The sequence below is a fragment of the Scyliorhinus canicula genome, chromosome 6 (genome assembly GCF_902713615.1).
Source record: "Scyliorhinus canicula chromosome 6, sScyCan1.1, whole genome shotgun sequence".
In the NCBI taxonomy this organism is placed as follows: domain Eukaryota; kingdom Metazoa; phylum Chordata; class Chondrichthyes; order Carcharhiniformes; family Scyliorhinidae; genus Scyliorhinus; species Scyliorhinus canicula.
The window spans coordinates 154548395-154572446 of NC_052151.1; positions in this window are offsets into that span (position 1 = coordinate 154548395).

The following is a 24052-nucleotide window of genomic DNA, read 5'->3' on the forward strand; positions in this document are numbered from 1 at the left end:
ACTCATGGCGCTGGCCATGTCTGCCACCTGCGCCCAGGCATGGCGAACAGTGGAGGCTGGCAACCTCCTTCCCAGGCCGGGGTACAGGGTGGCTTACCTCTCCACCACTGCGTCCTGGAGGGTCTCCAGCTCGGCGTCCGTGAAATGGGGTGCCGCTCTCCTCACTGCCATCTTGGTGGCTGGGATGGTGTGTGTTGGGAGTGAAGTGTGTATGTGCGGCTGCAGTTTGTCAGCCTCCTGAGTGTCAATCACGAATCCGGCGAATCCAGCACCGTTTCTCATTGGAATTGATTGTGTTCCACGTGGCACTGGTGCTAGCCCCTTAAAAGTCGCTGAATCGGTCCAGGTGCGATGCCATTTTGCTGTCATGGAAGCCCCATGAATCCTGCCCCGGTTCAACACTTAGCCTCAGGAACTATGAACTCCTCCAACAATCTCTTGTTCTGAATGTCCCCACAGGAGTCAATACTTTCTCTCTGTCTATTGAAACCTTTTATCAGTTTAGAATTTGCCTTCCGAGTTAAAATGAATGCAATCATTTGGGATGGGAACCAATGCTGGAAGTTGGAAGGTAGTAAAACAGGGACAGAAACAAAAGGAAGTAAGGGGAAAAGTGCAAGGCAGAGAAGACATAGTCAGAAATCCATAAGGGCGACAGTACAAGGTACAGTGACTGAGGGGAGCACAGTGAATAGGCCCAGTAATAACAAAAGGAATAAAACTGGAGATGTTAAGATTCAAAACAGAGGTAAAAAAACCAACATAAGTGTACTTTACCTGAATGCTCGTAGTATTCGGAATAAAGTAAATGAGTTGGTGGCACAAATCATCGTAAATGACTATGATTTAGTGGCCATTACTGAAACATGGTTAAAGGATGGTCACGACTGGGAGTTAAATATCCGAGGGTATCAAACTATTCGGAAGGACAGAGTGGATGGTAAGGGAGGTGGTGTTGCTCTGTTATTTAAGGATGACATCCGGGCAATAGTAAGGGATGACATCGGTGCTATGGAGGATAAGGTTGAATCCATTTGGGTGGAAATCAGGAATAGTAAGGCGAAAAAGTCACTGATAGGAGTAGTCTATCGGCCACCAAATAGTAACGATATGGTGGGGCAGGCAATAAACAAAGAAATAACTGATGCATGTAGAAATGGTACAGCAGTTATCATGGGGGATTTTAATCTACATGTCGATTGGTTTAACCAGGTCGGTCAAGGCAACCGTGAGGAGGAGTTTATAGAATGTATCCGCGATAGTTTCCTAGAACAATATGTAATGGAACCTACGAGGGAACAAGCGGTCCTAGATCTTGTCCTGTGTAATGAGACAGGATTGATTCATGATCTCATAGTTAGGGATCCTCTCGGAAGGAGCGATCACAATATGGTGGAATTTAAAATACAGATGGAGGGTGAGAAAGTAAAATCAAATACTAGTGTTTTGTGTTTAAACAAAGGAGATTACAAGGGGATGAGAGAAGAACTAGCTAAGGTAGACTGGGAGCTAAGACTTTATGGTGGAACAGTTGAGGAACAGTGGAGAACCTTCCAAGCGATTTTTCACAGTGCTCAGCAAAGGTTTATACCAACAAAAAGGAAGGACGGAAGAAAGAGGGAAAATCGACCGTGGATATCTAAGGAAATAAGGGAGAGTATCAAATTGAAGGAAAAAGCATATAAAGTGGCAAAGATTGCTGGGAGATTAGAGGACTGGGAAATCTTTAGGGGGCAACAGAAAGCTACTAAAAAAGCTATAAAGAAGAGTAAGATAGAGTATGAGAGTAAACTTGCTCAGAATATAAAAACAGACAGTAAAAGTTTTTACAAATATATAAGACAAAAAAGAGTGGCTAAGGTAAATATTGGTCCTTTAGAGGATGCGAAGGGAGTTTTAATAATGGGAAATGAGGAAATGGCTGAGGAACTGAACAGGTTTTTTGGGTCGGTCTTCACAGTGGAAGACACAAATAACATGCCAGCGACTGATAGAAATGAGGCTATGACAGGTGAGGACCTTGAGAGGATTGTTATCACTAAGGAGGGAGTGATGGGCAAGCTAATGGGGCTAAAGGTAGACAAGTCTCCTGGCCCTGATGGAATGCATCCCAGAGTGCTAAAAGAGATGGCTAGGGAAATTGCAGATGCACTAGTGATAATTTACCGAAATTCACTAGACTCTGGGGTGGTCCCGGTGGATTGGAAATTAGCAAACGTGACGCCACTGTTTAAAAAAGGAGGTAGGCAGAAAGCAGGAAATTATAGGCCAGTGAGTTTAACTTCGGTAATAGGGAAGATGCTGGAATCTATCATCAAGGAAGAAATTGCGAGGCATCTGGATAGAAATTGTCCCATTGGGCAGACGCAGCATGGGTTCGTTAAAGGCAGGTCATGCCTAACTAATTTAGTGGAATTTTTTGAGGACATTACCAGTGCAGTAGATAATGGGGAGCCGATGGATGTGGTATATCTGGATTTCCAGAAAGCCTTTGACAAGGTGCCACACAAAAGGTTGCTGCATAAGATAAAGATGCATGGCATTAAGGGTAAAGTAGTAGCATGGATAGAGGATTGGTTAATTAATAGAAAGCAAAGAGTGGGGATAAATGGGTGTTTCTCTGGTTGGCAATCAGTAGCTAGTGGTGTCCCTCAGGGATCCGTATTGGGCCCACAATTGTTCACAATTTACATTGATGATTTGGAGTTGGGGACCAAGGGCAATGTATCCAAGTTTGCAGATGACACTAAGATGAGTGGTAAAGCGAAAAGTGCAGAGGATACTGGAAGTCTGCAGAGGGATTTGGATAGGTTAAGTGAATGGGCTCGGGTCTGGCAGATGGAATACAATGTTGACAAATGTGAGGTTATCCATTTTGGTAGGAATAACAGCAAACGGGATTATTATTTAAACGATAAAATATTAAAGCATGCCGCTGTTCAGAGAGACTTGGGTGTGCTAGTGCATGAGTCACAGAAGGTTGGTTTACAAGTGCAACAGGTGATTAAGAAGGCAAATGGAATTTTGTCCTTCATTGCTAGAGGGATGGAGTTTAAGACTAGGGAGGTTATGTTGCAACTGTATAAGGTGTTAGTGCGGCCACACCTGGAGTATTGTGTTCAGTTTTGGTCTCCTTACTTGAGAAAGGACGTACTGGCGCTGGAGGGTGTGCAGAGGAGATTCACTAGGTTAATCCCAGAGCTGAAGGGGTTGGATTATGAGGAGAGGTTGAGTAGACTGGGACTGTACTCGTTGGAATTTAGAAGGATGAGGGGGGATCTTATAGAAACATTTAAAATTATGAAGGGAATAGATAGGATAGATGCGGGCAGGTTGTTTCCACTGGCGGGTGACAGCAGAACTAGGGGGCATAGCCTCAAAATAAGGGGAAGTAGATTTAGGACTGAGTTTAGGAGGAACTTCTTCACCCAAAGGGTTGTGAATCTATGGAATTCCTTGCCCAGTGAAGCAGTTGAGGCTCCTTCATTACATGTTTTTAAGGTAAAGATAGATAGTTTTTTGAAGAATAAAGGGATTAAGGGTTATGGTGTTCGGGCCGGAAAGTGGAGCTGAGTCCACAAAAGATCAGCCATGATCTAATTGAATGGCGGAGCAGGCTCGAGGGGCCAGATGGCCTACTCCTGCTCCTAGTTCTTATGTTCTTATGTTCTTATGTTCAATCCGAACCTATGCTCCCTCGTATTTTTAACCCTTTGATCTCCCGTATCATTCTGGTGAATCTGTACTGCAGTCCTCCAAAGCTCATATATTGGCTGCACTACATAAGTGACAGCACTTACAAAATACTAAATTGGCTGTAAAGTGCCTTAGGACATGCTGAGGTTGCGAGAGGCGTTTTATGTTTTGCTTTAAATAACTTAATACAGAATTACGAAAGCAAAACAATTTTCTGCTTCACTGGTGAAGTACTTATAATGCACAGCTTTCCCCTTTTGCAGCCAAAGTTTCATTATCAAACAGCAGCCTTTCATCTTCCTAAAACTTATGGTTATTGTGCAATGAGAAAATTACAGTTCTATTACACTGATTCAGTACAATGTGACTGTCTGTAGGACAGAAAATGGCAAGCAATTTGACAGACCTTTAATCATGCAGCTGCTGAGGAATACATGCTATGCTTACATTCATTGAAGGGCAGCTTCCACACCAGGGAACAAACAATTTTGAGTTTAATATTCCTCTTCAGTTTATTGTTTTGAATACTTTAAACCCGGCAATGTTTTTATCATTTTATACGTTCTGGTTTATTTTCAGCATCAGAACCAATGGCAGATATAATATTACATATTATGGATGTGATCAATGGTGGATCAGTTGCCTGTGGCAGGAAATTGGGGCAGAACTGCTGGGATTTCATCTGATCTTTTTGCTCCAGACAAGTGTGGATCTTTGGCCTGCCTGGGGAGAGGAGCCTCCTGGACTTTACACCTCAGAGGATCGCAAGTCAGCTTAAAGCCGACCTGAGGCCTTTTGATAGTCCCCCAAAGCTTATCCGCTTCTCTATGAATTATCTACCCTTATCTGCTACAGGCACTGACAACCCATGACCTACATTTCTCTGGGCAAGAGTTTGCCTTCCAGAGCTAGTCTATGTGCCCAGGCTTCATGTGTGAACTAGAGAGAGAGAAAGAGTGCTGGTCGCCAAGTTGATCAAGGTGGGGACTGTCACAGTCACGGTCACAGTCACATTGAGCCCGACAAAACTCACATCCAAAGAAGTGCGGGCGAGATTCTCCGGACTCACGACGGGTCGGAGAATAGCGGGCGTCGGAAATTTTTACGGCGACGCTGTTCCGACGCCCTCCCGCTATTCTCCGAACCCCGCAAATTGTCGGAGTCGCGTTTCCCGACAAACGCCTCCTTCCCGCCCCTGACACGACCAGAATCGCCACTGAGAGCCCCCCCGCTATTCACCGGCCCGGATGGGCCGAAGTCCCGACGTCATGGCGCCCTGTTTGGACGTCGTGAAACACACCTGCTTTTTAAATTCGTCAACCAGTCGGCCTGGCTGACGACTGCTTGGAGGAGGTCAGGGCACCACTCTGCGCACCGCTCAGCGCACCGCTCAGCGCACCGCTCGAGTCTGGCCACAACGGGGAAGGCATCCCTGGGAACGGGAGGGGGTCCAGAACGGGGGCGGTGGGGGGGACGGAGGGGGCAGTGGGGGAGACGGAGGGGGCAGTGGGGGAGACGGAGGGGGCAGTGGGGGAGACGGAGGGGGCAGTGGGGGAGACGGAGGGGGCAGTGGGGGAGACGGAGGGGGCAGTGGGGGAGACGGAGGGGGCAGTGGGGGAGACGGAGGGGGCAGTGGGGGAGACGGAGGGAGCAGTGGGGGGCGACGGAGGGGGGGGGGTTAGGTAGAGAGTGAGCCGTCCAACCCCGTAACAAAATGTCTGCCACCATGCCATGGTGTGCAGGTGACGAGGACACGGCCGCTGGTTCCCCTGTGGCTTCCGGCCACAGGCCACTGACGCACCCGTGAGGAGGACATAGTTTACTGGCCGTTGGATGCAGGAAGTGACCAGGGGTTAGGCTGACCGCGTGTCAGCAGCGCGACCAGGCCACCGGGACACACTGGTATCCCATGGCTGGCGGCTGCCGAGGTGTCGACTAACGTCCGTCTAACATGTCCCGTTTCTCTGCCCCCCACCACCCTTCTGTAGGTTAGCACGATGCATGGGAACAGAACGGCTATGTTCTGCGCAGTGGTTGGGGCAGCTCTACTGGATTTGGAGATGCAGCAGCATCCACACCCACAACCCGCATTGGCTGCAGGGCCAGCTGCAGCAGCAGAGGGAAGGGCCGAGGAGTTGCCAGTCGTCGAGCAGCATGGGGGGGGGTAGGAGGAGGAGGAGGAGGAAGAGGAAGAGGAGAGAGTGAGGGTGCAGCCACGGCGTCAGAGGCGACGACCAAAGCCGAGGGTGTACCGTGTCCGGGTCTCTTTCCTAACAAGGCCGGACATCACCTGCAGGAGAAGACTCCGGCTGAGTAGGCAGACGGTGATACATATCTGCGAACTCCTGTCGCACCTCGCCCCACGTGGAACGGGGGGAGGACACGCAATCCCGGTAGCCATCAAGGTGACGGTCGCTCTGAACTTCTATGCTACCGGCTCCTTCCAGTCTCCGAGCGGGGACGTCTCTGGGATCTCCCAGTCATCGGTGCACAGGTGCATCCGGGATGTGACCGACGCCCTCTATGCCATCGCCGATCGCTACATCACCTTTCCCGAGGACCGAGCAAGTCAAGACTCACGAGCCCGTGGATTTGCCAGTGTGGCCGGGATACCGAGGGTTCAGGGGTCAATCGACTGTGTTCACGTCCCCATGCGCCCGCCTGCTGTGGACAGGGACGTGTTCACAAACAGGAGGGGGACATACTCCATTAATGTCCAGGTGGTATGCGACCCCCACATGAGGTTCATGAACGTCTGTGCAAGGTTCCCAGGGAGTGTGCATGACTCCTACATACTAGCGCAGTCGTTCATCCCTGCGATGTTTGAGGGACGTCCCCCCCGGCTGAGGGGCTGGTTGCTAGGTGACAGGGGTTATCCGCTGAGGTCTTGGCTGATGACGCCGATACGGAGGCCTCAGACCAATGCGGAAACACGATACAACGAGGCCCATGCAGCAACCAGGGGTGTGGTGGAGCGCTGCCTTGGCCTCCTGAAGATGAGATTCAGGTGCCTGGACCGCTCCGGAGGGGCCCTGCAGTACCAGGCCGACAGGGTTGCTCGCATTGTAGTGGTCTGCTGTGCGCTGCACAACATCGCGATGCAGAGGGGAGATGACCTGTTGCAGGAGGCGGAGGGAGAAGCTAGTGGCAGTGGTGCCAGCACAGAGGAGGAGGAGGAGGAGGAGGAGGAGGAGGAGGAGGACGCTGGCGGAGTGGCGGGCGCAGCACGCAGACACGACCCAGGTGCTGGTGATGTCCAGGAGGCGGCACGACGGACCCGGCAAGGACGGCGGGCACGCGACGCCATGGTGGCAGCACGGTTCACGCATCGCATGTGACGTCCCCGATGAACACCAAACCACCACCTGCATCGCTAGTCATGCAGAGGGTCACCACACAACTGCCACCACCAAACCCCCCCCCCCCCCTCAGTGTACACTGCTCCACTTCGACATGACGCTTATCACTGGGTCCAGACGGAATGGCACAACATTGATGGCTGTGTCAGCGGGTGTGATCAGTGCCATGTGGAATGATGACAGCCCGCTCTGCGAAGAGCTGTGAGCTCAGAATCGTTAGAGAGAGTCTGACCCATGGCAATAGCTGAACCATCCACCTTGGTGGCCGCTGAGTTCGTCACTGACACTCCATCACGTGCCCGCGTGGGCTAGCTGTGGGAGGGGGGTAGGGGCAGGGACTGCACACCCGGCACCGAGGTTTCACCACCCGTCACCCCCAGCGACACTCGGTCACCATCACGATTCCTGTGGCTGTGGAACAATCACACGGTATTACAAGTAAGGTGGAACAGTGTGTTTAATATTAACAATTATTTACAGGTGCCCTAGCCCCTACAACTAAACTGTGCCCTTCACCCGTGCCAACTTACTCAGTGTCTATCTTAGTTGCCTTACGGGCCCTACCACTACGTCTAAGTGAATCCCCAGATGATACAGCAGGAGTGGAGGAGGATTGCTGCGAATCGCCCCCCTCGACTCGTTTCTCCTTGGCCAAGCGTTTCCTGGGGCGACCCAGCCTTGATGGGCCAGGCTGCTCTGCGGGCGTCTCGGGTGACATTGTGCCACCCTGCTCTGCCTGCTGCCCACCCGATGCACCAGGGATGGGACGGGGGGAGGCCGAGAATTCCGGGACGTCCCGTGATGGAGTTAATGGGACGGGCCCCGAAACCTCCTCCTCCCTCGGGGAGCCCGGTGGCCCCCGGGCCTCATTTTGGGACAGAGGTGCGAGCGGGGAGGTTCCCCGTCGCACCACCGACACCTGGCGCTGCCAGTCCTGGAGGCCTGCAACGGTATCCACCAGGATCCGAAGGTTTGCAGAGACGGAGTCCAGGGAGTTAGACATTCCCGCCAGGGACTGTGCGATCTCAACCTGATTGTGCACGACGCCATCCAGCACATGTGTCAGGCGGTTGATGCTCTCGGCGACTGACTGCTGCGACTGGCCAATGACCTGCTGAGACTCGGCCATGGCCCGCAGGGCGCCGGCAATGTCGGTTTGGCTCTGGCACATTGCTGCCTGTGAGAGGGCAACCCTGTCCAGGGCCGAGGATGACGCGTGCACATTAATCCCAACGTCTTGCATAACCTGACCCATTGCCTCCACCGCGGATGCCACCCGTGCGGTGTCGGACTGGGTCTCTGCCATGAGCGGCACCACTCCCTGCTCTTGGACGCGGATCGACTCCTCTAACAGCGTCTGCAGAGTCTGGAAGGAAGCCCTCATCCCGTCATTGTTTCCCTGGGTTTCCTGAGGCATCGGCTGTGCGGGTGGGTTGAGAAACTCCAGGAACTCCGAAAACGTCTGGGAGCCAGCTGCATCCTGGGCCTGGTCTGGCCTCCGCGAGTCCGGGCCCTCTGTTGCTCCGACCTCCACCTGCTGTACCTGCTCATCTGTGATGTGCCAACCAGACTGTGCCCCAGGAGACTCATCACTAAATAGGCCCGCCGGGGTGTGTATCTCTGGGATGATGGAAGTGGTGGGAGAAAGCAGTGCCGCAAGCCCGACGCTCTCAATGGTTAGGTCCTCGTCCAGGGTGTGGGGCCGCTCAGCGACAGGATGGTTGTCCCTGGCCATTTCTGGTGGTGGTGGTGGACCTCGAACCCTCTGTGCGTCCTGGTCCGCAGATTGGGTTGGGGCAGATAGGGCTGCCCACTGATCGGGCACCCTCTGTTGTGAGGCCCCGGGTGAGGTGGCGGCAGATTCCTGTCTCCGTCTGCAGCCAGACGGCCCTGGTCGTTCGGCATCACGTCCTAGGGAAGAGAATGAGACGGGTTATTTCGATTTGCTCGGCAGGCCGCTGGACGGTCCCAGTGGGCAGGGTGTGTGAAGGGACAGAGGATGGGGAGGTGTCCCAGTGGGCAGGGTGTGTGAAGGGACAGAGGATGGGGGGGGGGAGGGTGTTTGTCAGGGAGGGTTGTCTCACTTGCTGCAGTTCCGCCAACCTCGCATTGCGCGATATCGCGGGTGGCAGACCCCCCAACAAGGTCCAGTGCCCTCTGTTCAAAGGTGCTGAGGGGGTGCATGTTGGGCAAACCCCCTCCAGTCTTGTGCCGCTCACGGTGGTTATGACCGGCCTTGGCCTGTTGGGGGAGGAAACATAGGTAGATCATTACAAAACGGTAGGTATCAGAAGTCCGTTCTGATACTGGCACAGTTTGGGGGGGGGGCAAGTTGTCATCAGATGATTGCATCTCTCCTCGGGGCCAGAGCGCTGGGTCTGCGACAACTTTGTGAACCACCCTCAAATAACTCTGCCCCAATCCCTCTCCCCCCCCCCCCGGGCAGTTAAGGGGGAGGGATGGTTGTGACTAGGGGGCACCCTCATGGCACTTACCCTGGCAGACCTGGTGAGGTCGTGTAGCTTCTTTCGGCACTGCTCTGCTGAGCGAGGGGTCTGCCCCACAGCACTGACGGCAGCAGCCACGTCACGCCAGGCCTGGCGTACCGTGCTGGCAGGTTGGCGATGCCCTCTCCGCGGGCGGATGATGCCCCTCCTCTGCTCCACGGCATCGAGCAGCGCCTCGACGTCTGCATCAATAAAGCGAGGTGCAGCTCGCCTAGGCTCCGACATCCTGCCCGACAGATTCTGTGGTCGCCTGCGCCTTTTTACGGCGTCGGGCGGCGTCACATGGGCGGGTTCGTGTCGTCGTCGCGTTCCGTCGTCATCACGCACGTAATTGACGCGGCCGCGCTGCTAGCCCATTTCCAGGAAGTGAATCGGTCGGGAAATGAAGCCTTCGCGACCGTCGTAAAACGGTCCCGATTTTTACGACCGTTTGCCGACTTTCCGCGGGTGCGGAGAATTTCGCCCTGCATTTTTCAGGATAGCAATGAAAAATGAGCATATAGGACATGAGTAGGCCCTTCAGCCCCTTGAGCTTATTATGCCATTCATTTCAATCATGGATGACTTGTATCTCCACTCCATCTATCCATTTCAGTTCCCTATCCGTTACTCATTATTCCAGTAACTTTTAAGAACTTTGATGCAGAACCATTTCCCAAACTTGATATTTTCCCACTACCATATTCAAAAAGCAACCTTCTCTTAATGATAGTTTGCAGTTTGAAAGCTTGTCTCCTAAAATTGCTTTGCTCTTTCACGTTATGACCAAATTTTCTCACTAGACAGCTACACATGTAAATATTCCCCATAATGCGTACTTTTTCAATTACCTTGCCAAGTTTTGTAGTCGGGGTAGTGCTTAGTGGAACGACATGATCCTGTGGCAAGTGGTGGATTTGCTGATTACTGGTCTTTCCTGTTTTTTTCTGCAAAACTATATTTTATTCATAAAATATCTGAAAGAACCATTGTAAAACATTTCAAAATGGTCATTACAAAAAATGCAATGATATTCAAATTTTTTACATAGGTCATGTTGCACTCTGAAGTGCTTAAATACATGTAACATCCACCACATCCAGTCAAAGTTGGTCATCCAGCCCATGGAGTTCTTTACAATTTCAAGTCCCTTTGTGCTGATGGGCCTTAGACAACAACCTATCCCCATTGCGCCTCTGCAGTGGCTGTCCCAGGCTTTAGGGTGCCCCTGAGCACAGAGTCCTGGGACTTGGAACGTCTCAGTCTGCAACACTTGGTCATGGACTGGAAGACCAAAAGATTTTGGGCAGTCCAAAACGCGTCTTCCATCGAGTTGATGATCCTCCAGCTGCAGTTAATCTTTGTCTCAGTGTTCATCCCTGGGAAAAGTCCAGAGAGCACAGAGTGCTGCGTCACAGAGCTGCTCGGGATGAACCTCGACAAAAATCACTACATCTCTCTCAGGCCTTCTCTGCAAAGGCACATTCCAGAAGGTGGCGAACAATGGTCTCTTCCTCACCATAGAAACCTTGAGGACAACCAATCTGACGGAGGGGGGCGGGGGGGTGTTGGGGGGGGTGGGGGGGAGGGGGCTTTCTCACCACCAGCCAAGCTGGGTCTTGGTGCTTGTTTGAAAAATCTGCCATTGAGTCACTCAGCGAAACGACTTTGATAGCCTGCTCAGGCAACCATCTGTCAGGATCCACCATCTCCTTTTCCAGCAGAGCCTTTAGAATGCTACGTTCCGATCGCTGCCTGATGGACTTGTGGCAAAGGTGTTCCGCTGTATAAACAGGTGGCATGGCACCTGTTTATACAGCATTCCAGGGCAACGTGGTCCAACACATCCTTCGTAACACTGGGACTGATAGAACCTCAGCACATAGTGACACGTGGGATGGGATTCGCCGTTGGCCGATGCTGAAGTCGGAGAAAGTCGAATCAGCGGAGAATCGGTCTTGTTGCCAAAACCATGGTCAGTGCCGGGATCACGTCAAATCGCAATTCTCCGATACATCGACAGCGGCGTCAATGCGTTCCACTCCCCATGTACAGTAAATGCCGTTTTCATATCATTAACAGGAGTAATTCAGTATTCTCTGGGGCCTCCACGATTCTCCGTCTCCAACGGCGGGAATTCCGAATGGCGAGGTTTTCTTGTGCTTTTAAAATTGGTAAACAGATGAGGAAGAGAGAGGAGATAGGACACAGAGAGGTGCAACTGTGGGCTGCCAGGCATGACCCACAAGGGATGACCCGGGAACAGGTCGTGGGGCCATGGTGACCCACCTCGGGACCGGAGTGTCCGGATATGGGCCGCAATTGCCCCGGCCTGCAAGGCCATTGCTGCAGCCTGCATCTTTGCTTATGGTTCTGCAGAGTGACACCGGCTGTATGGGTGCCTCACCCCCCACCCTCGACTCCACCAATCCGCACCCCAGCCTCCGCCATACCACCACCACAACCGGCCGACACCCACCAGTGGAGCATCAAGCGGCTCACCCAAGGCCAATGCCCACAGTAGCCCTTACAGGGGGTACTGGACAAGACTGCAGAGCGTACCATTGGCAAGGGCAGCGCCAGCTGATGGTACCCCTGGGAGCAGGGATGGGAGCTATGGCCAGAGGTCCTTATGCTGCCAGGCACCGATGGGACCAGAGGTGCTGAGACGGGGGAGGAGGGGTGTGGAGATGAACAAGCGGGGGCAGGGTCTGCATTGAAAACTGGCGTCGCCATGTAGCCCGTGAGGCTTGCTTGGGCACGGGGGTAGACGCTATGCTAATATGTCGGCCTTTCACCCCCTCCAGGAAATGGATATTGGAATTCATCTGCAGGTGCTCATAGGGGGACACGCATCCCATTGATCAACGCACGGTCTCGGGCATATTGGCGATGGCAGCGAACCCCGTTGCTCGGGCATCTTGGTGGGCTCGGTCCATGTTGAAATTAATGTATTGTGCCTCCGGGCATATAGGACCTTCCTTCTCATCACCGCAGCCCTGGGGATTGCACTGAGGCTGTACGAGATGAAGCTGATCGGGAAACAGGACCCTGCAGCAGCAGAGCCTGCCTCAGAAGAACAGGAGGCAGCTGGTGAGAATGGAGAGCTGACTGCCCAATAGGACAAGGAGGAGGTGGGAAGGGGGCAACGCATGAGGTCTTGGAGCGCCTGTCATTCGAGGACCTGCCAGACAGGGTATGCTGTCGTAAATACTGGCTGAGCAGGGGGTCCGTGTAAAATATCTGCCAGATCATGGCTCACGTGGCACCATGGGGGAATGGCGGAGGAGGATACCCGCTCCCGGTGACCGCAAAGGTGACGGTCAACCTGAATATTTATGCAACTGGGTCCTTCCAGACACCGAGTGGGGACCTGTCTGGAATCTTACAGAGCTCGGTGCACACCCGTGCCGTCATGGAGGCCCTATATGCCCATTTGGCAGAATGCACCCATTTTAATGTGGACCGAGCCCACCAGGAATCCCGAGCAGCGGGCTTCGCCACCATCACCATCATTGCCGAGATGCCCCGGTTCCAGGGGATGATAAATGGGATGCATGTCCCCCCATGGGCACCCGCAGATGACAGGCCGGACTTCACTAACTGAAAGACGTTCCACTCAATGCACTGGTGTGTGATCATAAGATGCACAACATGCAAGTCTGCGCCTGATACTCGGGCAGTGTGCACAACACCTTCATCCTGGCACATTCGACGGTTCCGAGCCTCTTCAAGGCTGGGGTGTTGGCTGCTGGTGAACAGGGGTTCCTGCTGCAGTCATGGCTGATGTTGCCTATCCGGAGGGCACAGACCGATGTGGAGATGCCCACACCATGACCAGGGCCGTGATTGAGCGGTGTTTCGGCATCCTGAAGATGCGGTTCAGGTGCCTGCACCACCCTGGAGGGGCCCTCCAGTACAGCGACGGGAGGGTCTCCCGCATCTTGGTACACGTTGCGTCTTCCACAACATCGCTCAGCAGGGGATCGACATGCTGGAGGAAGATGAATGTCAGTCCTTGTCCGACGAAGAGGATGAGGGTAAGGGCGAGGATGGGCAGCACGTGGGGCCCGCGTGGGCATGGGAGGCGGTACAATGCATACATGTGGGCCGACGCGGAAGGGGCGCTGTAATTGCCTCCAGGTTCACCGGCTAGGGTGCCTGGCCCACTGCACGGACTTCCCATCCCACCCCCACTGCTCCCCGAGCCGACTACCCCCTCCCCTTACAGCCCCTTCTGTGGGTCGGGATTCTCCGAAAATGGGGCTATGTCCCACACCCGCCGGAAAACGGGCGCGAATCACTCCAGACTTTTTTCAACAGTCCAGAGTGATTCTCCGATTTCAAGAGGGAAATCAGGGCCCCGGCGTGCGCCCCGCAGCTCCTGCAGCCGATACGGAGCCCTGCACTTCCGCCCACAGGCCCGCGCATGCTCACGGCAGCTGGCCGGCGGCAGAAGACAGTAGGCCCCCCACAGATCGCGAGCGCCCGCCGTTTGGTAGCCCCTGATCACAGGCCTGGCCGTCGTGGAGGCCTCCCCCACCCCCGATGTCTGATTCCCCCGCCCCCTCACCAGGACGGCCAGCAAGGCCACGAGTCCGAGCTCCCGCCGGGTGGAACCAGGTTGGAACCACGCCGGTGGAACTCGGCAGAAACTCGGCCAGTCGACCGCCGGGAATCTCCTCTTTCATCGGCCCCCGAACGGCGCCACGTCGACCGCTTGCGCCCACGGCTGGCGGCGATTCTCCGGTACATAGAGAATCGCATCATGGCGTCGGACCTGACCGCGAGTCTGAGACCCTATTCCCAGCCCCCACGCCGAGCTCAGCGTGGGGGCTTGGAGAATATCGGCCGTGATTCCTACTGCCGCATGACAGGGTGCAGGCCCTGAGTTGCCAGTAACAGCGGATCTGGTCCCTGGGATAGAGGATGATGATGAACCACTCTGCAATGTCTGATGCCTGCTCAAAGTAACACATTCCACCACCTATCTAGGTGATCCCTGCATGCGAACTGGATATTCCTTCACACAGTACCACCCTGGGGTGGCGAAGGTGGGGGTTGGGGATGGGGTAGGGCAAGGGAGCAGTGAGTGCTGGCTGTACTGGGGTCCATGGCCCAAGCCCCCTGCGACCCTCCATCCAGCACCCCCCCATGCCGCCTGTGCAGCCAGCTGAGCCCATTCCCACACCCTTCCGAGCGATCACTGAGGTTGTAACTTAGTGAACATATGTTTATTGTGAACATATGTGTTAATGTTTGTATCCTCGCCTCTGTTGCCATCTTATGTGCTACACCATGCCAACCTAAGTGGTGTCTGCCTTTCTGGCCTTACGGGCGCTAACGCTACGCCTCGGTGGATCCCCAGGAGGCAGTTCAGGAGTGGAGGCGGCCTGCTGCGATTCTCGCCCTGTGACCTGGGCCCCGTTCGGCGGCCTTCTTCTGAGGAATCCGATCCCCTTTTCTTCATGACTGCTGGATGCTCCGCCTCACCGGGAACTCCGTTACCGGCGACGCAAGGTGCAGAATTGCACCCCAGAGCATCTCAGGCAATGTACCGAGTGCTAGAAAATGGGATTAGAATAGATCGGTGCTTGATAGTCAGTGCAGACATGGGCTGGTTTAGCTCACTCAGCTAAATCGCTGGCTTTTAAAGCAGACCAAGCAGGCCAGCAGCATGGTTCGATTCCTGTACCAACCTCCCCGGACAGGCGCTGGAATGTGGCGACTAGGGGCTTTTCACAGTAACTTCATTGAAGCCTACTCGTGACAATAAGCAATTTTCATTCATTCATGAGCTGAAGGGTGTCTTTCTGTGCTGTAAAATGGTGTCTGTCTGGCACTGCTGGGATTAGTGAGCATAATTCAATTGGCTGGCAGCTCGCTAAGGTGCGTCTCCCTTCTGAGGTAGAAGCTTCATTTTAAAGCAATTAACACTGTTTCAAACATTGAATTGCTGGGTGGGGAGAACAACTGTCAGGATTGTGAACGACCCCCCCCCCCCCCGCCAGACTTTTAACTGGGAGTGGTGGAACGGGGTTCCGGGGAACACAGCACCCCATATAATTCAGCCCAATGACTCTTGAGTTTTTGGAGCAGGGAATGGACAAATAAAAGTAAGTCAAATAAACAGGAAAAGAAACAGCTGCAACATATAGAGACATATGAATAAGCTGATGAATACACATAGACCATATGCAAAAAGCAATTCCAAAATGTTGTTTGTTACATTGAGGGCCAAAGTCGCTGTTGGTGGTAAACTGCAGTTGGCTTCTACACTCCCTCAAATTTCACAGAACCACAGAATTGTTACAGCACAGGAGGAGGTCATTCTGCCTGTCGGGTCTGTACCAGCTCAGGTACATCCATTCGCCTGCCTTCTGCCCATAACCCTGCACATTCTTCCTTTACAGATATCAGTCCTATTCCCACTGAGTGACTCGATTGATCCTGCCTCCAGCACACTCTCAGGCCGTGCGTTCCAGACCTTAACCGCTCGCTGCACGAAAACATTTTTCCTCATGTCACTTTTGCTTTTTTTTGTCAATTACCTTCGATCTGTGCTCTCGCGTTCTGAATCCTTTCGCGAGTAGGGACAGTTTCTCCCTGTCTGCTCTGTTCTGTTTCCTCGGGCCATACCCTTCGGGCCAGTGTCAGAAAGAGATGGCCCACAGGACCACCACCAATGGAGGTTTCCCATCAAGTCACTTACCATCTTGACTTGGCAATATATTGCTGTTCCTATAGCGTTGCTGGGTCAAAATTCTGGAATTCCCTCTCTGTCAGCACTGCGGGATATCAGCACCACAGGGACCACCTTCTCAAAAGCAATTAGGAATGGACAAGAGATGCTGACCTAGCCACTTACCTGGTCTTGAAAACTGTGCTGAAACCTTTGATCGCCAGAGCTGCTTTGGGCCTGCATCAATAGAGTCCTCGCAGGCCCCAAGGGAGTCCAGCTTTGGCAGATTCAAAGAGGTCACGTCCCCGTTTTTTTATTGCACTAGCTGCCATAAAACAATTAAGTGTGAAGGGCCCAGTGAAATTGACAGGGTGGGGAGAAGGTAGGTCTCTACGTAAATGGATGGTTTTTGGATATCAGGGAGGGCGGGGGTGGAGGTAGAGGGAGGGGATTGGAGGTTGGGGGCAAAGGGGGGGATTCGGAGGTCAGAGATGGGAGTCAGATGTCAGAAGATGGGGTTGAAGGTCCAGGGGGAGTGTAGCCACCTGGGGTGGCCACGTCCCGATTCCAAAATGGATGCCCGCAAAGAATGCAGGGAAAATTGGCCAGCCACAGGAAAAACAAGCAGGTGCAAGGTTTTCTGTGTATTAAGATTTGCAGAACCCAGACAGAACCGAAACCAATAGCCATCTACATAATAATGAGCGATCCGCAGAAACAATCAGAAACATTGAATCAATCGAGACCAAACCAGACTCCCCGGCGCCAGCGGGAGCTAGGACAAAGGCAGGCCAACGGACACATAGGGCCCGCTCAATGATCAGGGAACAACTCCAGTATTGGAGAAATCAATAGAAACGATTGGGACATGGTCCAATTAATTGGGCCCAAGTCCGTGGTCTGCCCAAAAGGGCGCAAAACCCCAGGAGACTATAAAGTAAAGGCCCCAAGTTCAGTTCGCTCTCTTGGCAGCTCTCAAAGAACTCTTAACCGTGACTCTCAGCAAGGAGAGACCTGCCTAGCAGCTGTACCAACCAAGTAAGTCTCCAGTCAACGCACGCTACGAGATAGACGCTCCTAGCTACTATTCCATACCAGCTTGAAGCCAGCAGATTCAGAACCGGACAAAGGCCATTGTTCCTCTGACCTGGTGGGCCATTTGAAAGCTAAGTATAGGCCTTTAGTTGTAGTGATAGTCTAGTAAGTAGAGTTTTATGCACGAGTAGTGATTGACTGTGTTTTGTGTTTTGGTTTGAAACTTACTAACTGGTGTATTGAGTTATTGGTCAGCACTTGGCTTTGAACCTCGTGGTGGTATCAGATAGATACCTGGCGACTCTAGAGCAAAGGTTATTAAAACAGAGCAATTAAGTAAAAGCATGATGAGCAACAGGAGTTGAGGGTCAGATGTCAGTGGGGGAATGCAGGGGAATGGGGAAAAAGGTAGGAGAATGCACTGAATCAAAATGCTCATTTGGTGAGCTGGTGCAGACGCAATGGGCTGAATGGCCCCCTTCTTCACCATAACAATTCTGTGATCCCAGACCATCACCAACACCACCAAATACCGATTATCAGGTCATTCATCTCATTACCGTTTGTCGAATCTCACTGTGTGCCATTTGGCTGCCAAGGTTGTCAACGCAGTAACACGGACTGTACTTGAAAAGTAATCCATTTGCTGTATGAATTGTGGGCCATTCTGAAAACACAAAAGATCTTCTCTCAATGCAAGTTCTTTCTCATTCACAAAGGGTGAAGTGGTAAATTATGTTTACAATTATTGCACGAATTGGACAGCAATACTAATGGCTCATTAGCACCGAATACTCAAAGGATCAGTTTTTATTAGTGTCCAGCTGAGCATTGCTGCTTGCAAGCAATGAGCTTTGATTGCTGAAGCATAAGGACACAAGTGCAATGTTGGCAAGCCTCAAGGAAGCGCAAAAGATTTTTTTCCCCAACAGAGCAGTAGATAGCTGGAATAGACTTTGAATAAAGCAGCTGAACAGATTCCCATTAAAAGCAATTGATGCTGCATTAATTAAGTTCCTTTTAAGAAAGAACTGGTCAGTTGATAAGGAATGGATTTTTTTGGTACAGTTAAATGAGATCTGGGCTACGGGGGTGAAGTTACGAGGAGCGATTACACAAATTAGGCCTGTTTTTGCTTAAATTTAGAAGGCTAAGGGGTGATCTGACTGAAGTATTCAAGTTATTAGCAGGGTAAGACAGGGTAGGTAAGGATAAACTATTTCCACTGTTTGGGAGATTCTAAAATTCGGGGCAATAGTCTAAAATTGGGGCTAGACCTTTCAGGAGAAATGTTGGGAAGAACCTCATCACTCATGGTTTGGAACTCTCTCCCAGAAACAGCAGTTGAAGCTCGAACAGTTGTTAAATTTAAATCTGAGATAGATTTTCTTTCAGCAAAGATATTAGGGGACGTGGGGCAATGGCAGCTTTATGGAGTCAAACGGCAGGACAGGCTCGAGGGGCTGAATGGCCTACTCCTGTTCCTATGTTCCTCCCTTTTCGGAGTTTTCTTAATAAACGGAAAATTGAATAAGACTCATACCTAAATTCCTGGTATTTCCGGGGGACTTGGAACGTTCTGCGCTTAGATCGTGAAAACATTTCAGCAGGGAGCAGGTGGGGCTGGGTGGGCAATGGGCACTGCGCCACTGCCATAGTGCCTCATGTTATGGCTCCCTATGCCTGATAACCACTGACCCCTTGTCCTGCCGACCCTAGGAAGGTGCAAAATTCAGGCTCCCGATTCTCAAGACAGTAACATGTCATTGAGGAGTAGGAATCCAGACGTGGATTTCTGATTCACAAAATGCTAAATCAAATTTCAATCACTTGTCCAATGGAGTCGAAGATTGATGTGTTTCATTGAAGTTTACCACAGTTCTCCTCATCAGTTTGCTAAGTAGGGCAGGTGTCAAGAGAAGGCCTGGTGTATCTCCACAGGCAGGAAGTAAACATGGCAAGATGAGTCATCCTAAATTGCACCATCTCACTTCCCAATAAATTGCTACAAAGAAGTGTTAATCGAGGCTAGTATGTATTTGCTTGCTCCTCTTTACTGAGAAGAAAACCAAAACTAGCAGTTAAGAAAAATACATTTTAACAAAGGAAAATCACATAAAATATTGGATCAGAATTTGCCGCCAAAATATCATGAGCTTAATGGAGTTTGCCATAATTCATATGTAAATAATCCAGCAATTCATGGTGGGGAAGAGATACCCTGTCAATTGTGAATCACCACAAGTTGCTGGATGATTTGGAACACTCCACGATTAGTCTCATGAAAATAACATCTTGGCTTCAGCATCCCAGGGGTGGTTTAGCTCAGTGGGCTCTACAGCTGGTTTGTGATGCAGAACTAGGTCAGCAATGTGAGTTCAATTCCCGTACCAGCTGAGAATTCTGAATTCTCCCTCCGTGCACCCGAACAGGCGCCGGAATGTGGTGACCCGGGGCTTTTCACAGTAACTTCATTGCAGTGTTAATGTAAGTTGACTTGTGACAATAAAGATTATTTACATCCCAAACGTTATTGAATTTTGAAATATCTACCGGTGAAATTCATTGTGAAAGGTTAGTGCTGGTACATAACAGAGGTAAGGGCAGAATTTTCCTTTGACCCCGGTGGCGGGTTTAATGGCGGTTGGGGTGAAACAATGCGTTGGGAGCTCCAAACATTGGTTTCACACCGGTGTAAATTGACAGCGAAGGCTTCCACGCCTGATGACCATGGCAGGTCGCAATTGAAAGAACATACAAACATAGAAAATAGGATCACGAGGAGGCCATTTGGCCCTTTGAGCCTGCTCTGCCATTCATGATGATCAAAGCTGATCCTCTAACTCAATAGTCTAATCCCGCCGTCCCCCCCATATCCTTTGACCCGTTCGCCCCAAGTGCTACATGCAACTGCTTTTTGAAAACATGCAGGGCAAGATTCTCCTTCCAGTGACGCCACTGCAAATCCTGCTCTTTGGCATGTGCGCCCTTTGGCGGCCGACCTCTGGAGTGACCGGGACAGAGTGGGCTCGGCTATCGCTCGGGTGTCCCAAATGGCATTGTGTCACCCTGTTCTGCCACTGCCCATCGGGTGCACCAGGATCAGGAAGGAGTCTGAGGCATTGTGGTGTTCCAGAACCTCTCCTGCGGGAGCGACCAGCATGGGTTCCCATCACCTCCTTCCTTCGGATGCCCGATAGCCCCTGGGCTACTCTGTGGGACAGGGGTGCAACTGGAGCAACTCCTGTGGCCCCCCCACCACCTGGTGCCACCAGTCCTGTAGGCCGCTCCCGTCTCAAACTAGGGTCTCCATGCTCACAGCCATGGAGCACAGTGACTGTGCCATCTCCCTCTGGGATTGGCACACGTTAGCCAGCACCCGGGCAATACCGACAACGCCCTCAGCCATAACCAGTTGTGACTGGGCCAAGCTCTGGAGCACCGCTGCTAAGTCACGGTGGCCCTGGTACATAGCTGCCTGTGACAGGGCAGCCCTGTCCGGTGCCGCGACCATGGAGTGCCGCTAGCCTTGGCAATCCAGACCCATCACTTTTTGGCAAATCTGCATATTAGTTAAGACATCTAGCCTCACTCTACTATGCAGTTTCCTCGGAGACCTCGGGCGAGCACCATTCAGGACTCACCTCCACAAACGGGAACCAGACAGAACGGCACTCGTGATGGTCTCCCAGGAGATCGGAGGCTTGCAGATGCATGCCCTCTGCTGGTGCCAGCCTGGCACCCTAGTGGTGCCATCTGGATGCCTGCCTGGCACTACGAAGATGCTGAGGTGGCACTGTCAGCTGGCATGGGTACCACCACAGTATCATGTTGGCATTGCCAAGCTGGCATTTTTCATACGGTGGCAATTGGGCTGGAGGTGCCTTCTGCAGGTGTTGGGAAGAGTGCGAGAGGACCCCTCATAGTGAGTTGGAGCTTGGGGGTGGGGTCGGCGGCCGTCATTTTGAAATAGCATCCCGATCTCCTGCTACACTGAGTAGTTCTTCAGTGCAGAAAATGGGCTATGCGTTGCCTTGGCCAGGCATTCCCCACTGAGGCCCCCCCATCTACCCAAGTGCCATTCAATGGCATTTGATAGCTGCAAGGGAAACACGCGGCTAAACACGCTCGCTATGGGACTTTGTTCCCATTTAGTTAAATCTCGCCCTTTGTTTCCTGTCTCTGAACCAGTATTTTATCCAATTCAATAGACTACCTAATCCCATGTGCTTTAATTTTACATGCTATTCTCTTATGCGGGACTTTGCCAAATGCCTTCTAAAAGTCCAAATAAACCACATCCATTGGCTCCCCCTCATCAACCCTACTCATTACATCCTCAAAGAATTCTAATTGATTTGTCAAGCGCAGTTTCCCCTTCATAAATCTATAAATTCCTGCCAGAGGCCGCTGAGATTTCCATCCAGCTGCGATGCAGATGAAGGTCCAACTGGAATTGCCTCCCCGCCTGATCATCTGCATCAGCAGTGGGAAATCATGTCAGTCAGAACACATCTGGAACAACATGGCATGGGCATACTGTGACTGACCTGAAGAGGACTTGGGGGTGCTACCAGTGTTTAGGATGGAGGCAACCAGCAACCGTGGACTCTGGAAAAAGCACCGTGGATGGGAGGAGCATCTCAGGTGGATATTTCAGCTTCAGTGTCTTCAGGTACTTCCATCTTCGAGCTTCAGTGTTCCTGGAGGTCCATCTTCTTTCCCCATGGTGGGTCAGTTATGTCTGAACATCTCTGAAAATGGTGCCCAGATATGACAGCGGGTGCAATCCACCCAGCTCACCCACTGCACATAATGTTGCAACCCCTACATGCATATTTAATTATGTCAGTGTTGCACAACACAGTGAGAATTCCCAACAGCCTCCGCAGTGGGAAACACTCGCTGTCCCAACCTCCACCCACCCATGGGACTTAATCCCGGGCTGGAAAATCTCGGCCTAAATCTTTTTTTAATAAGGAGATTTATGTAACTGCATTGCTGATCAAACTCTCTGGCCCAGAAAGGGATTAATTAGAATTGTGGAATCTAGGGTGGGATTCCCTCAGCCCAGGGCCGGGCCGAGACGCCCCACGACCGGCGCGAATCGCGCTACGCTGCCCCGACGCCGGCACACGATTCTCCATAGAGCAGAGAATCGATGCCATTGGCGCCAGCGTGCTTGGTGCAGCACTGGTCGCGGGCCGCTCTACGCGGCCGGCCCGCCGATTCTGCCCCGGATGCCGTCGTAAAACGCGGCGGCATTTACGACGGCGTAGACACTCTGCCGCGGGATTAGAGAATCCTGCCCCAACTCTTACTGTAGTAAATTATTGGGGATTTTTAAACTTTAGAGTCTTAAAATCTTTTATTTACCTTTCTGTATGGAATGGGATCTATCCCAGAATACTGAGGGAGGGAAGGGAGGAAATTGCTGGGGCCTTGACAGCAATCTTTATATCCTCTTTGGCTACGGTTCCAGAGGACTGGAGAGTAGCCAATGTTGTTCCATTGTTTAAGAAGGGCAGCAGGGATAATCCAGGAAATTATAGGCCAGTGTGCTTTATGTCAGCAGTGGGGAAATTATTGGAAAAGATTCTAGGAGATAAGAGTCACTCACATTTAGAAACAAATGGACTTATTAGTGATGGACAGCATGGTTTTGTGAAGGGGAAGTCGTGCCTCACTAATTAGATCAGGTTTTCTGAGGATGTGGCAAAGATGATAGATGAGAGAAAGGCAGTAGATGTTGTATACATAGACTTCAGTAAAGCCTTTGACAAGGAACCTCATGGTAGACTGGTACAAATGGTGAAGCCACATGGGGTCAGAAGAGAGCTGGCAAGTTGGATACATAACTGGCTTGGGCACAGAAGACAGCGGTTAGCAGTGGAAGGGTGCTTTTCTGAATGGAATCTGTGACTAGCGGCATTCCACAGGGATCAGTTCCAGGGCTTTTATTTTTTGTGGTGTATATAAATGATTTGAAAGAAAATGTAGCTGGTCTGACTGGTAAGTTCGCAGACGACACAAAAATTGGTGGAGTTGCGGATAGTGAAGAGGAATGTCAGAGGGTACAGCAGGATATAAACTGGTTGGAATCTTGGGCGGAGAAATGGCAGGTGGAGTTTAATCCAGACAAGTGTGAGGTAATGCACTTTGGAAGGTCCAAAGCATGTTGGAATTACACAATAATGGTTGAGCTCTTGCGAGTACTGACAGGCAGAAAGATCTGGGCGTACATATCCACCTATCACTGAAAGTGGCAATGCATGTGGATAAGGTGATCAAGAAGGCATACGGCATGCTGGCCTTCATCGCTCGGGGCACTGAATATAAAAATTGGCAAGTCATGTTGCAGCTGTACACGACCTTGGTTAGGCCTCATTTGGAATATTGCGTACAATTCTAGTCGCCACACTACCAGAAGGATGTGGATGCTTTGACGAGGGTACAGAGCAGTTTACTAGATGTTGCCTGGTATGGAGGGCATTAGCTATTAGGAGGGGTTAGATAAACTCGGTTTGTTCTCACTGGAATGATGGATGTTGAGAGGAAACCTGATAGAGGTCTACAAGATTATGAGTGGCATGGACAAAGTGGATAATCAGATGCTCTTTCCTAGGGTAGGGGAGTCAAGAACTAGGAGACATAGGTTTAAAGTACGTGGGGAAAAGTTTAGAAGAGATGTGTGAGGCAAGTTCTGTTCACAGAGGGTGGTGAATATGTGGAATGTGCTGCCTGGGGAGGTGGTGGGAGCAGGTGCGATAGCGGCATTTAAAGGGCATCTAGAC